The sequence below is a fragment of the Pezoporus wallicus genome, unplaced genomic scaffold, assembly GCF_028554395.1.
Source record: "Pezoporus wallicus isolate ANWC-B61680 ecotype Strahan unplaced genomic scaffold, APGP_CSIRO_Pwel_v1 contig_6644, whole genome shotgun sequence".
NCBI classification, from domain to species: domain Eukaryota; kingdom Metazoa; phylum Chordata; class Aves; order Psittaciformes; family Psittacidae; genus Pezoporus; species Pezoporus wallicus.
In genome coordinates, this window is record NW_026637098.1 from 650,418 (window position 1) to 661,792 (window position 11,375).

Genomic DNA, 11,375 nt, shown 5'->3' on the forward strand with positions numbered 1-11,375 from the left:
CTGGGTTGCCCAGGAGAGAATGATATGGAATGAAAAGGAGACAACATTGAATTGGTGGCGATTGTGCAGAATAAAATAAACTGCCATATGAGGAACAATTCAATAAGGTAGGACTTTTCTGACTACAAGGACAGCTAAGGAGGACTGTGATATAGATCAGTAAAGTCATGAGTGGTGTGAGGTGGATGGATAGGGGGTCAGCATCTCTAATGGAGCAGTTTCAAAACAGAAGCAGAACATTCAGTTAAGATCTGGTACAAGGATACAAAACTTTACAAGGAGTCAACAGAAGACTTGACAAGTTCATAGAGTAGAAATCCACTAAAATCTATTATATATTTTTACAGTTATATTAACCTTAAATAAACTGCAGAAAGAAGCCATGTCTTCCTTGAGAAGTCTGGACACTGGGAGAAAGAGTTCTTGGGAGAAATACCACTTTTGTTTGGTTTTGTACTCTTCCACAGAAAGATGTTCTTAGGTATTATTTGAGACAGATTGCCACCGGTCTTACCTGGTATGGTCACTTCTCTATTCTTATTGCTTGCAGTCAAATATGAAGTGGGGCTCATCTCACCATACTAGTCAGCTAAGAGTTATCTGCATGCTGTAACTTGTTTATCAAGATTCTCTTTATAACTAATGAAAGAGATGTGCCCAAGAAAATTATGAATTCTCCCTATTTTGGGAAGGGATGAATCATCAAGCAGGGTTGACTTCTGAAACTGCAGTCACAGTTCTCATTGTAAGAGGCAAACTGTAGCTCACAGTCAGTAGACTGAATTGTGCTGCTTTTTGAGCATACTCACATCAGAGTTTAAAAACTCCCTGGCTCTGAATGTGATTGATAGCCTAACCATAGGTGTCCCACAGAGTGTCTTTCTTGGCTTCTTCTGATCTTCTGGACATGGGTTGTGCTGGCGTAAGAAAAGCATTGTTCCCACTATTGCTTCATCGTGGTCTGGATAACAATTATGGGTAACATGTTATACAAATGCATTCTGTCTGCCTGTATTTTGTGAAAATTAGGCAATCAGAATCTGATTCTTTCGCCTCTGCAGTTTTCTCATGGGGTTCATCAAATCCTATTGTGTCCTCACTGAAAAGTTCCTTTCTCTTTAAAGCACTGTGAGTGCATCCCAAAAAGGTGACTGTCAGGGTAGGATCAAAAAAGCAATATCCACAGGCTTGGTAACTGTCTGTAGGGAGGAAAAAGTGAACAGGAGAAGTTTCATGGTATGTGAGAGACAGTTTATCTATAAAAAACTGGTTTGGAAACTTAAAGTCAAGGTGATGTTATTGAAATGGGCAGCTGGTTTTTCCTCCCAGCCTCTACTTTAGACATCCACCTCTAACTCTGTGAGTATGCTCAAAAAGTAACACAATTCAGTCCATTGACTGTGAGCTACAGTTTGCCTCTTACAATGAGAACTGTGATTTCATTTTCAGAAGTCAACTCTGAATCAGAATGTACAGCCTCTGTTAAACAGCCTCTTATCCTTGAGGAACATGATGTGACCAGTAAATTCAGCTAAGGTGGAAAGCAGAGGTCTAAATAAGAACTTGATTATCAGGATTGCTTAGTTTAGAGAGTTAAAAAACAAACACAAAAAATACTTTAACCCAGGAAGGGAAATATAAGAGAGAAAAGCAGCTGGAAAAATAAAATTAGAGGCTTTCAGATTGCCATCAGGACATACATTTTAGCAGTGAAACAGGCTCCCAAAGGAGGCAATAGATTTTCCATCTTTGGCTATCCACAGATCAAGAGTAGATGTGTTTCTGGAAGCGGTGCAGGGCAAGTGTGTGAAATCTCATGAGCTTTGTTTTGCAAGATGTCAGCTTGATTGATCTGTTGATCCCTTCTGGCCATTAACTTGCTGTTTGTTAATCCTACAGAAATGACTAAATTCCCAGAGCCCTGTCCCAGCAATGAGCAGAGCTCAATTAAAAATCTGTGCTGGATTATCTGGGATCATTCTAGTTCTGCGATTTGTCTAACTCTGGGCCAAAAGCAATATATGTTCACAGCTAAACACTGGAGCATCATTGCAATGTGAAGTTTCATGTTGACCTTTGCATTAACCTCATAGCTTTTTCCCTATTACTTTCTTTTGTTTCATTTCTTTACATAAAGGGTTATGAAAGAGTTGTTCATAATTGAATTACAAATGGATTTTGATAGATTTTCTTTTTTATTTCTATTTTGGTATTTAATAACTTTAAAAAGAAATGTCTCTCTACATTTGAAAAGATTGAGGGTGAGTCCTAAGAAAATCTTGCACAGTGAAGTGTTTAGTCAAAAACTTAGGAATATTTTTAGACCTTGTCCATTATAGAATCATTGATAGAATCATAGAATAATTAGGGTTGGAAAGGACCTTAAGATCATCCAGTTCCAGTCCCCCTGCCATGGGCAGGGACACCTCACACTAAACCATGGCACCCAAGGCTCTGTCCAACCTGGCCTTGAACACTGACAGGGATGGCGCATTCACAGCCTCCCTGGGCAACCCATTTCAGTGCCTCACCACCCTTACAGGAAAGAATTTCCTCCTTATATCCAATCTAAACTTCCACTGTTTCAGTTTTAACCCGTTACCCCTTGTCCTGTCACTACAGTCCCTAATGAAGAGTCCCTCCCCACCACCCCTATAGTCCCCCTTCAGATACTGGAAGGCTGCTCTGAGGTCTCCACGCAGCCTTCTCTTCTCCAGGCTGAACAGCCCCAACTTCCTCAGCCTGTCTTCATACAGGAGGTGCTCCAGTCCCCGATCATCCTCGTGGCAACCTCTGGACTTGTTCCAACAGTTCCATGTCCTTATTATGTTGAGGACACCAGAACTGCACACAATCTGTATTATGTATCAGATATTATAATCAGATATCTATTAGCAGTGGGCAGCAGATGGCTAAATACTTTCTGGTTGGACATAGACCATTTTCTCCATCAGTAACTATACTTTTCCTTCAGATAGTATCCCACAGTGGAATAGATTTCCTGTGCAGCTGTTGCCAGAAAGTGAGTTTGCTAAAGAAATGCAAACTGCCAGTACACACAACCTTTTTGATCAGCAGCTTCCCTCCTGTAGCAGGTAAAATCGACTTCTTCAGTAGCTGCACGTCCACACTATAGCTCTGGGAATCGTCTCTTGATACCTCCGCATGTTTTCTCCAACCTGGCTTAGCTGTATTTTAAATAAGATGTTGGAAATGAATTCCCTAACCCTCCACTGTAGAATAGTTTTAGCTGCTATGGATGCCAGGCTAGATAGGGCTTTGAGCAACCTGGTCTAGTGGAAGGTGGGTTGAGGGGTTGGAACTGGATGAGCTTTAAGGTCCCTTCTAACATTCTGTGATTCCATGATTCTAAGACAAAATAGGGAAGCTGCTGACTTAGGCCACCTGAAACACCATTCACTTCTCCAGCACAGCTTTCTATCCTCTTATTTCTGCATGTCACACATTTTCTACCCAGACCAAGCCTGTCATTGAGTTTGCAGGACAGTGCTGAGCTGCAGATCTTTTCTTCTGCAGATCTTTTCTTCCAGATCCAACTCTGTGTGATGCCCACTTGTTGGACTGACTATTCCAGCACGGGAGCGTGAGTGCAAGGTCCTGTTGCCCTGGACATTGCAATGCTGCTAACACAACAAAATGTTGGAAACATGGGACTATAGAAGCCTAACTTTGGAAAAGCGCTTGCAGAGAAGTATTTTTGGCCTGTGATGCTCAGCACTTGGGGTCACGGTAACACGAGTGGCTGTAGGAAGAGTGTCCATAGAATACCAGGTCGAAAGGGACCTCAAGGATCATCTGGTTCAACCTTTAAAGCAGGGTAGTCACCTACCTGAAGTCTTCTTTTCCTTGGACCACTATCTTTTCACTGAATGAGCTATGCTTTTATTTTACTTTAGGTTTTAATATTTTGGATATGAATCAGAGCTTTCAGATGATCTTAAGATCCTTTCCAACCCTACCTATTCCATGATTCTATGAAATTTAGTGGATGCACCTGGGGAACTATGAAGATCTTCTGCTTCCTCTGGCCTTCTTTACTAATTTCAGAATGTTGCACAAAGCAGGTGTCTTCAAAGATGTTGGGGTTTTAACACATAATAAAGGTGGTTACATGGAAAAGCAGAGGATGTTATTTCTTAACAAGACTCTCTTCTTGTTAGTTCTTGATAGTAACTTGAGAATGAAAGTAACTCAGGCTGACAGGTCCTCGTTGCTTGTAGGAGAGCATACAGAGAAATAGCAGAAGACTCCTTAAATGTAAAGTGATGAAAGCCATGACTACTTCAGAAACGCATACAGCAGAGGAACACAAGGATACCTTGAAAAATACACATTTCTTGAAATAATCTGACTCCAGCAAGTGGATAAAAGTTTGTGTCATTTCTGTAGCAGAATTTCATCGTATCATGAATAAGACTCTTGAAATTTTTATTCCTGGAAAGTTCATCCGTGGCGGAAAGACCAGAGAGAGAGAGGGATTAAACAAATATCCCAAACATTCTGAGCCAAGGATGTGGTAGAGAATTTAAATAACATTTTACAGAGGATCACATTTAGATGCTTTTCACAGAGATGTATTTATTTTTTTGAATAACCACATTACTCAAAGCAGTTTAGCAACAGGCAGGAGGGAACTGCCTCAAGGATAAACAAAAAGCATTGAAAATGGTTGTTATAACCCTGCAATGCATTTGGTAGACTATAAAAATAATAAAGCTAAACCAAATTAAATAGAAAGCAGAACGGCTATGAAATAAAATCTGGACATCTCAGGCTGCTCCCTGAGGTCTCTACTTCAGAAAGAAAGAGAGTAAGGATGTGGCTGATTAAAATAATGCTTTTATTTAAGTGAAAGGTGCCAGGTTGATTGCCAGATAAAGGCACCTCTAAGGCACTTCTCACTCTGTTAGGAAAAGTGGTCCATAACCATGTCTTCTTTCATTCCCTACATCAAGAATACAGCAATACCTTGTGGTTGGCCCATACCGGTGAGCTGTGGGCAGTGACTGTGCTCCTGACAGATAGGACTTTCTGTCTGACGTGCACTGCATGGTGACTGGTGGGTGATCATATCCAGCAAGAGTCACAAGAGCCTCAGAGAGATAGGGTGTAACTGAGCAGCTACCATGTAGGCAGCTTTGAGGTTGCTGATAAAACAGAGAGTGTTAGATGATTCTCTTAATGTTCACTGTTGCATACATTATTTTTCACCTTATGAAAGCTTTTTTGGCTATGGTCACATGCATGTCACTATGTTTGCCACTACTAAAGTCATTCCATTCTACAATGAGTGGCTTATATATCAAGATCATCGATATATTTGCTTACAAAGGTATGGCCAAGTCACTGTTTCTTCATTGCATGCTCAGCTCCATTGCCATAAGATATTGGTGATATACTATCCTCCACCTATGGTAAGAACTTCAGTGGCATCCTTATTCCTACTCAACCTTGACAAAGCATTTCGACAGCATACAGAGATTGTGTGTAATGGTCATAACAAAACATAAGATGCTTCTCAATGAAGTTTTTTTCACTTTAATTCTGTTTCAGTGGAGACAGAAAAAGATATTTATCTAAAGATAAAATCTTTCACAATTGTCCATCCAATAGTTTTTTCATCCCAAAAGCCTTACTTCTTATTTGTTTCTTTCTAGCTCCAGGAAGCTAGTTACTGAAAAAAAACAGTTATTTAAAAGACTATTCTTTCATCTTATGTAGGTCACCATCAACCCTAAACACATGTGGCAAAAAAATCCAAATCATAGTTAGTTTTATGTAAATTGAAGTATATGCAACTATGAAAGACGCTTTTGTTCAGCTCTTTTGCTGTTTTTTACCTTTCCAAGAGATTTGATTACACCTACCAATCATAATCTGTGTCTGCAAATATGATTGACACATGGAAAGATCTTCCATAAGGCTCTGCAATGTCTAATAAAATAATAAAGTAGCTGAAGCTGTTCCCACTCTTTCCTGAAGCATTTCTTGACCTAAATACTGTCTTATTCTCCAGGTGATAGATATTCTAGTGAGAAAAAACCCTACATTTCCCCTGGAAAAAAGTGTTTTAGTACCATATCAATGAAAAATGTTGAAGCAAAAGGCATTTTAACAAGATAGCCAAACACAGACAGCAATTAGTTTCCTTCCTTTCTTCTAGGGCTTTTTATCTAAACCCCATGAGGTTTTTGCATGTACCTATTTTGTTACAGACCATTTTGCCACATTTAAAATGGTCTTCAAGGTGTTTTTAGAAAGCTATTACTCAGTGTCAGGCTTGAAAGATATGACAGACACTGAGTATTCAGCACTCACAATGAAGATTGCTGCAAATAGGGCTGAACTGTTAGAAGATGCAAAGAAGAAGCGTGAGCAATGGGAAAGCTGCCAAACTTCTCAGAGGAGCAGAGGTAATTCTTTCATCACTGTTGATGCTGGTTCCCAAGTCAGATTGAGTTTATAATAAACAGGGAAGATAATTTACAAGAGAGCCAGAGGGTATTTTACTGTTCAGTCTCCAAACTTAAATTTATACGATAAAACTAACCAAATATAGGACTATGGCATTTATCATATTAGGGTTATTACACCTTCATCTTCTTGTAAAACAATTCACTTTCAGTACCTATTTTCTTTTCTCTCTTTTTAATGTTCACCCTCCTCTTTGAATCTAGAAGATGAAAGTAAAAATTACTTTTGTCCCCACAAATAAATTTACTTCCAATCTTGTTCATTCAATGCTGAATCACCATGGTGTGCTAGGAACCTCTGTGCAGCACATGAATGGGTTCAAACTGGCTCTTTAGAGAGCTTCCTGAGGTTCATTTCTTACTAAGAGGGCTCATTCGCTCTTCCTCTTTGTGAAGAGCTGAAGTGAAGAGAGGCTGTTGTCCTGCTTTGAAACTTCTTTCCTGCCACTGGTCCAGGATGTAAGAAAATTTGTACAATGACAGTAGTTTGTTATTATGAATGAGGAGAGACAGTGTACGTCAGTAAGTTGAAGTGTTAGAAGGAAAAATGGGTAAATGCCGTATCTGGAACTTCTGGTACTTTCTCATCCCTGAGCTCCATCAATAACAAAATAAAAAATACTTAAAAATATTTTGTCTTGGATAGCTTTACAGAGAATAACATTATATACAGTGAATACAGTATCTAATTCTTATATATTATTATTATATAATTATTATATAATATTATTATATACATTAAATACAGTGACTAACATTAATATACATAAAATGCCTGATTCCTTCTTGGTAACTAGCTGAGTATGTATGGAAAATGATGTCATTACCATGCACAAGGGCCAAATCTGAAGTGCTCTTTAGTCTCCCATGTATTTTAGCAGCAGGTGAATAAATCTGCAGAAAGCATTGGCAGAAATGGTTGCACACTAAAACTGGGACACATTTAGCTACATGATAAACTTCATTTTTGTTTTCTGATGATTCTGGAGTAGCTACTTTCATTAAGTCAAACTATTGCACTGAGAGCCAAATGGTAGCTAATGTGGCTTCCCTCAGATTTCAATACCAGCCAAACCAAACTCACAACAGGAGAAAGAAGCTCATACTTCCTCCTTCCTGAGCCTGGATGCTGTATTTTTAATGGGTTACATCTCAATAAACAGACTCCTGCATGTACCACATTCACCTAAATTCTGCAATCATTGCAAATCCATCTGTTTGTTATAAAATAATAGAGGCCCTAACTTTTGGTAGACACTCTGGAGTGAGGTGTGTGACCGTTTCCAAGTAACTCTGTGAGAAATTTATGTCCATAAAAAAAGGATTTGGCTTCACTGAGGTATTGGCCTTGCTCCTGTTAGTTTGCACTCTTTCTCTGCAGCACAGCTCCCACCATGCTGAGACAAGGGAGATGCGATCCAGCCCCATTTGTGATTCTGAATGCAGACTTCCAGACAAGCTCTAATGCTATCCAATTAGGTGAGGTGGGAAACTAGAGCAAGAACCTTGATTACCAGTTACATGCATTAACATTTACAGCAGGCTAGACAAGGTAATAAGCTCTTCCCCAAATAAGCAAATGATATGCATGATGCACGTAAAACCGTGTAGTTGATTAAAATCTTGCAGCTTCATTGCTAGTGTCTACGTATTATACGTCAGCTCCCAAACTCTCCTACTCCATTCTCAGTCACATCATGCTGTTGCATGTGCTCCCTGTTTGCTGCAAGGACAACTGTGCTAATGCTTTAGCTGCATCTTCGCTGACTTCAATAGAGCTGGATTTCTTTACAAAAAGCTGGAATATGGTGTGTTTGTATGTGGTTTCTATTACTATTGTGCATATTATAGGCATCTTGCATCTAAGCAAGTACTATGTCTGGTATGGAAAACTTAATGAAAAGCTCTAGGAGGGGCAAGGAAATAGATTTTACTTTTTACTCCCCTGTGCTACCAACTGAATTGCATCCAAGTTTCTGCTTTTGCTATATTCCACTCTTTGGCAGAGCTCAGGACTATGCTGCACATGTGCTTGGAAGCCTAAATCTGGATACAGAGACAAGGCTTCACCAATGCTGAGTAAGATCCACTACATGGTACACTAAACTGAGCCATTTTAAGAATGGGATAGGGCAATCATACCTTCATATGTGCCTAAAGGTACCCCATTGCCAGGCCATTAGCTAACAGAATAGAAAAGCCTTACTCTGCAGCAGACCTTGTACAGGTCCTTAGATGTGCCAAATTGTGTTGGACTTGGCTTGATTTCAACTGAATTATTCTTAATCTAGGCATTTGCCTCCAGCTAGTTTTCACAAAGGTATTTTCATCCAGTATATTGGTTTCTACTAAATGTGAGTAAAGGATTTTGCAGTTCTCCCTTTTTCTTTGGACTTTGCCTTCCATATTCAGTCCAAATGGGACAAGACCTCTTATATATCAGTTGAAGAAAAAAACCCTTCAAGGAGTTTTACTCACTATGCTTTGATAATCACACCATTGCCATTCTCAGAGTAAGACTCCTTAGGAAAAAGAGAAACCTCTATCCTAAGGCAAACATTTCAGCTCTACTACTACCAGTCCAAAATGTTTTCTTGCAGCTTGGTCACAGAGGAATGCCCACTCAGACCAAATTCGTGCAGGGTCAGGCTGTACTTCTTGTGAAACTTCCCAATATCTTTATCACAACCATTTCTCCCATAGCCTTTTGAAGACTTTTAATTTTGCTAGAACGTTGTGATAGCACAGAATCTGCTCATATTTTCTCTTTTGGCTCAAACAGAACACCAGTTGTCTTCATGAGTAGGAGGAGGATACACTGTCAACATTGCATCGCTCCAACTAGGGATGAGCCAAATACATTAAAACAAATCAGTTTCCAGAATCCTTGCCCATTTTGATGACTGCAAGAATTTAACATTTCTGAGCACCCTCTTGTGTGCCTACCAGAAGAAACCGACATTTGTTAATGATGGCCAAGAAGTGAATTCTGGCACAAATGCTTTCTTCTGTCTTGCGGTCTTATATGTTTATTATTATTAAAATCCAAACCTGGATATCTTTCATGGAATCACAGAGGAACAAAAAAAAATAAACTGTTAAAAAAGGTTTTCCCATCATTGGTATGACTTTGGGGTACTAAGATTGAGGTATGATCCAGATAGATAGAGAAAATTCTTCAATCTTTCATGATTTAAAGGACTTATTGTTGAGAAACAACAAAAATCTTCTACTGAGTTATTAAATTGAAAGTACTTGTCCTTTTTCTTTTCTTAACCAGCAGCTTAGAAAAGTGGTTCTGTCTCTGTGTTGTCTTTTTGAGTTTACACGAGGATACCAACATATTTAGACCCTTCAAGCTACCATCAGTGTCTCATAGCAGCCCTTTCTCCAGGTGGCTTTTCTGTGGTATGGACATGAATTCAATGTCAAATACTGGAATCAGGAAAGAATCAGAAAACTGAATAGTCCATACATCCCAAGAGACAAGTGCTCTTTTATAAAGTACCTGGATGTGGTCAAGTGAGGACAGTCAGATAGTAAACAAATTCCAACAAGGAGTACTTGTGTGGTCACAGAGAACAACTAGATGGTTGCTCATCTTTAGTTTTTGCTGGGAGCCGTCTGACTTTATCATCTCTAAAGTGCTGGACCAAAGGACATTTACTAGAACCCCAGCAACTATTTCTGAACCAAATGCACTTTACAGCTCGCAACATGCTCTTGCACCATGTTTTGTCTCCTAGAGGCACTAGAGAAATGGCCAATATTTCTTCCCTGATGAGACTTTCTAAGCTCAAAGTCATGTCTGTTGGAAAGGGTGTGGGATCCTTGGTCACTGTGATCCTCAGTTCATTTTGACTCTGGAAAAGGCATTCTATTTGCAAATGGGACTGAAACCATCTGTGACATTCTGAAGTTGATGAATCATAGACGAGTTCTGTGTATCTGCAGTTTCCATGTTGCTCTCATTATCAGATGTCTATTTGGATTTGGCAGTGTGAAAGATTAGAATTTCAGTGAAATGAGCACTGAAAAACACCACAAAGGAGCCTAGAAGACTCAGGGTTAGGTTGAAATGGCTAGGGTACCATTTCCTATTTGGCTGTAGCTTCCTTTTCCTTTAATTTTAGGAAAGGGTCCTATAAAAAAAGCTTATATTTACTCTGGAAGGTAATTGAATACACTGGTCATATAGCTTTGACCAGGACTGCTTTGTGGAAAAAAGGATTCATTTTCTGATAGATTGACCAGCTACTCTTCACTTTTTTATGAAGTTTCATCCATGCTCTGCTGGCTAGGTTGCAATCTCACTTCTAAAAGCTGTGCTTTTCGTCTGCCTGTGAATCATTTGCAGTAGTTATAAAATCACAATGCCCTGATACCAGCTGTGGAAATGTGTTCTGAACAATGTAAAAAAGAAAAAAATACATTTGTTTCTTTCGAAATTTTCTCTCTGTATCCTTACCCTCCCAAACTGAATGAAGCAACTGAAGTTCAGAGTCTCTATGTATGCCGAAGGATGTGCATACTTCTACTATTGAGTTACACCATGGTGTTTTGGCAAGAAGAGAACTTAAGCAGTAATCTTACTACTTTGACTTACTGTCTGTGCAACTGGGACCTTTCAGCAGGTTATGTCCATTGTCTAGTCAAGCAAACCAACTTCTTAAGTAAGCTGTCGAAGCAGCTATGAACATGTGACTTTCACCACAGACACACAGAAGTGGTTTTGCAAATCTCTTTTGTGGTGCTATAGGAAAGTTTGCCCACCTTCCACTCCTCTTGTTTGCCAACTTGCCTGTTTCCGATTGCAGGTTGTGGCTTCTGTGTGTCACACGTTGCCCTGTTGTGGAGGGAGGAAGTGATTCATCTGGGCTG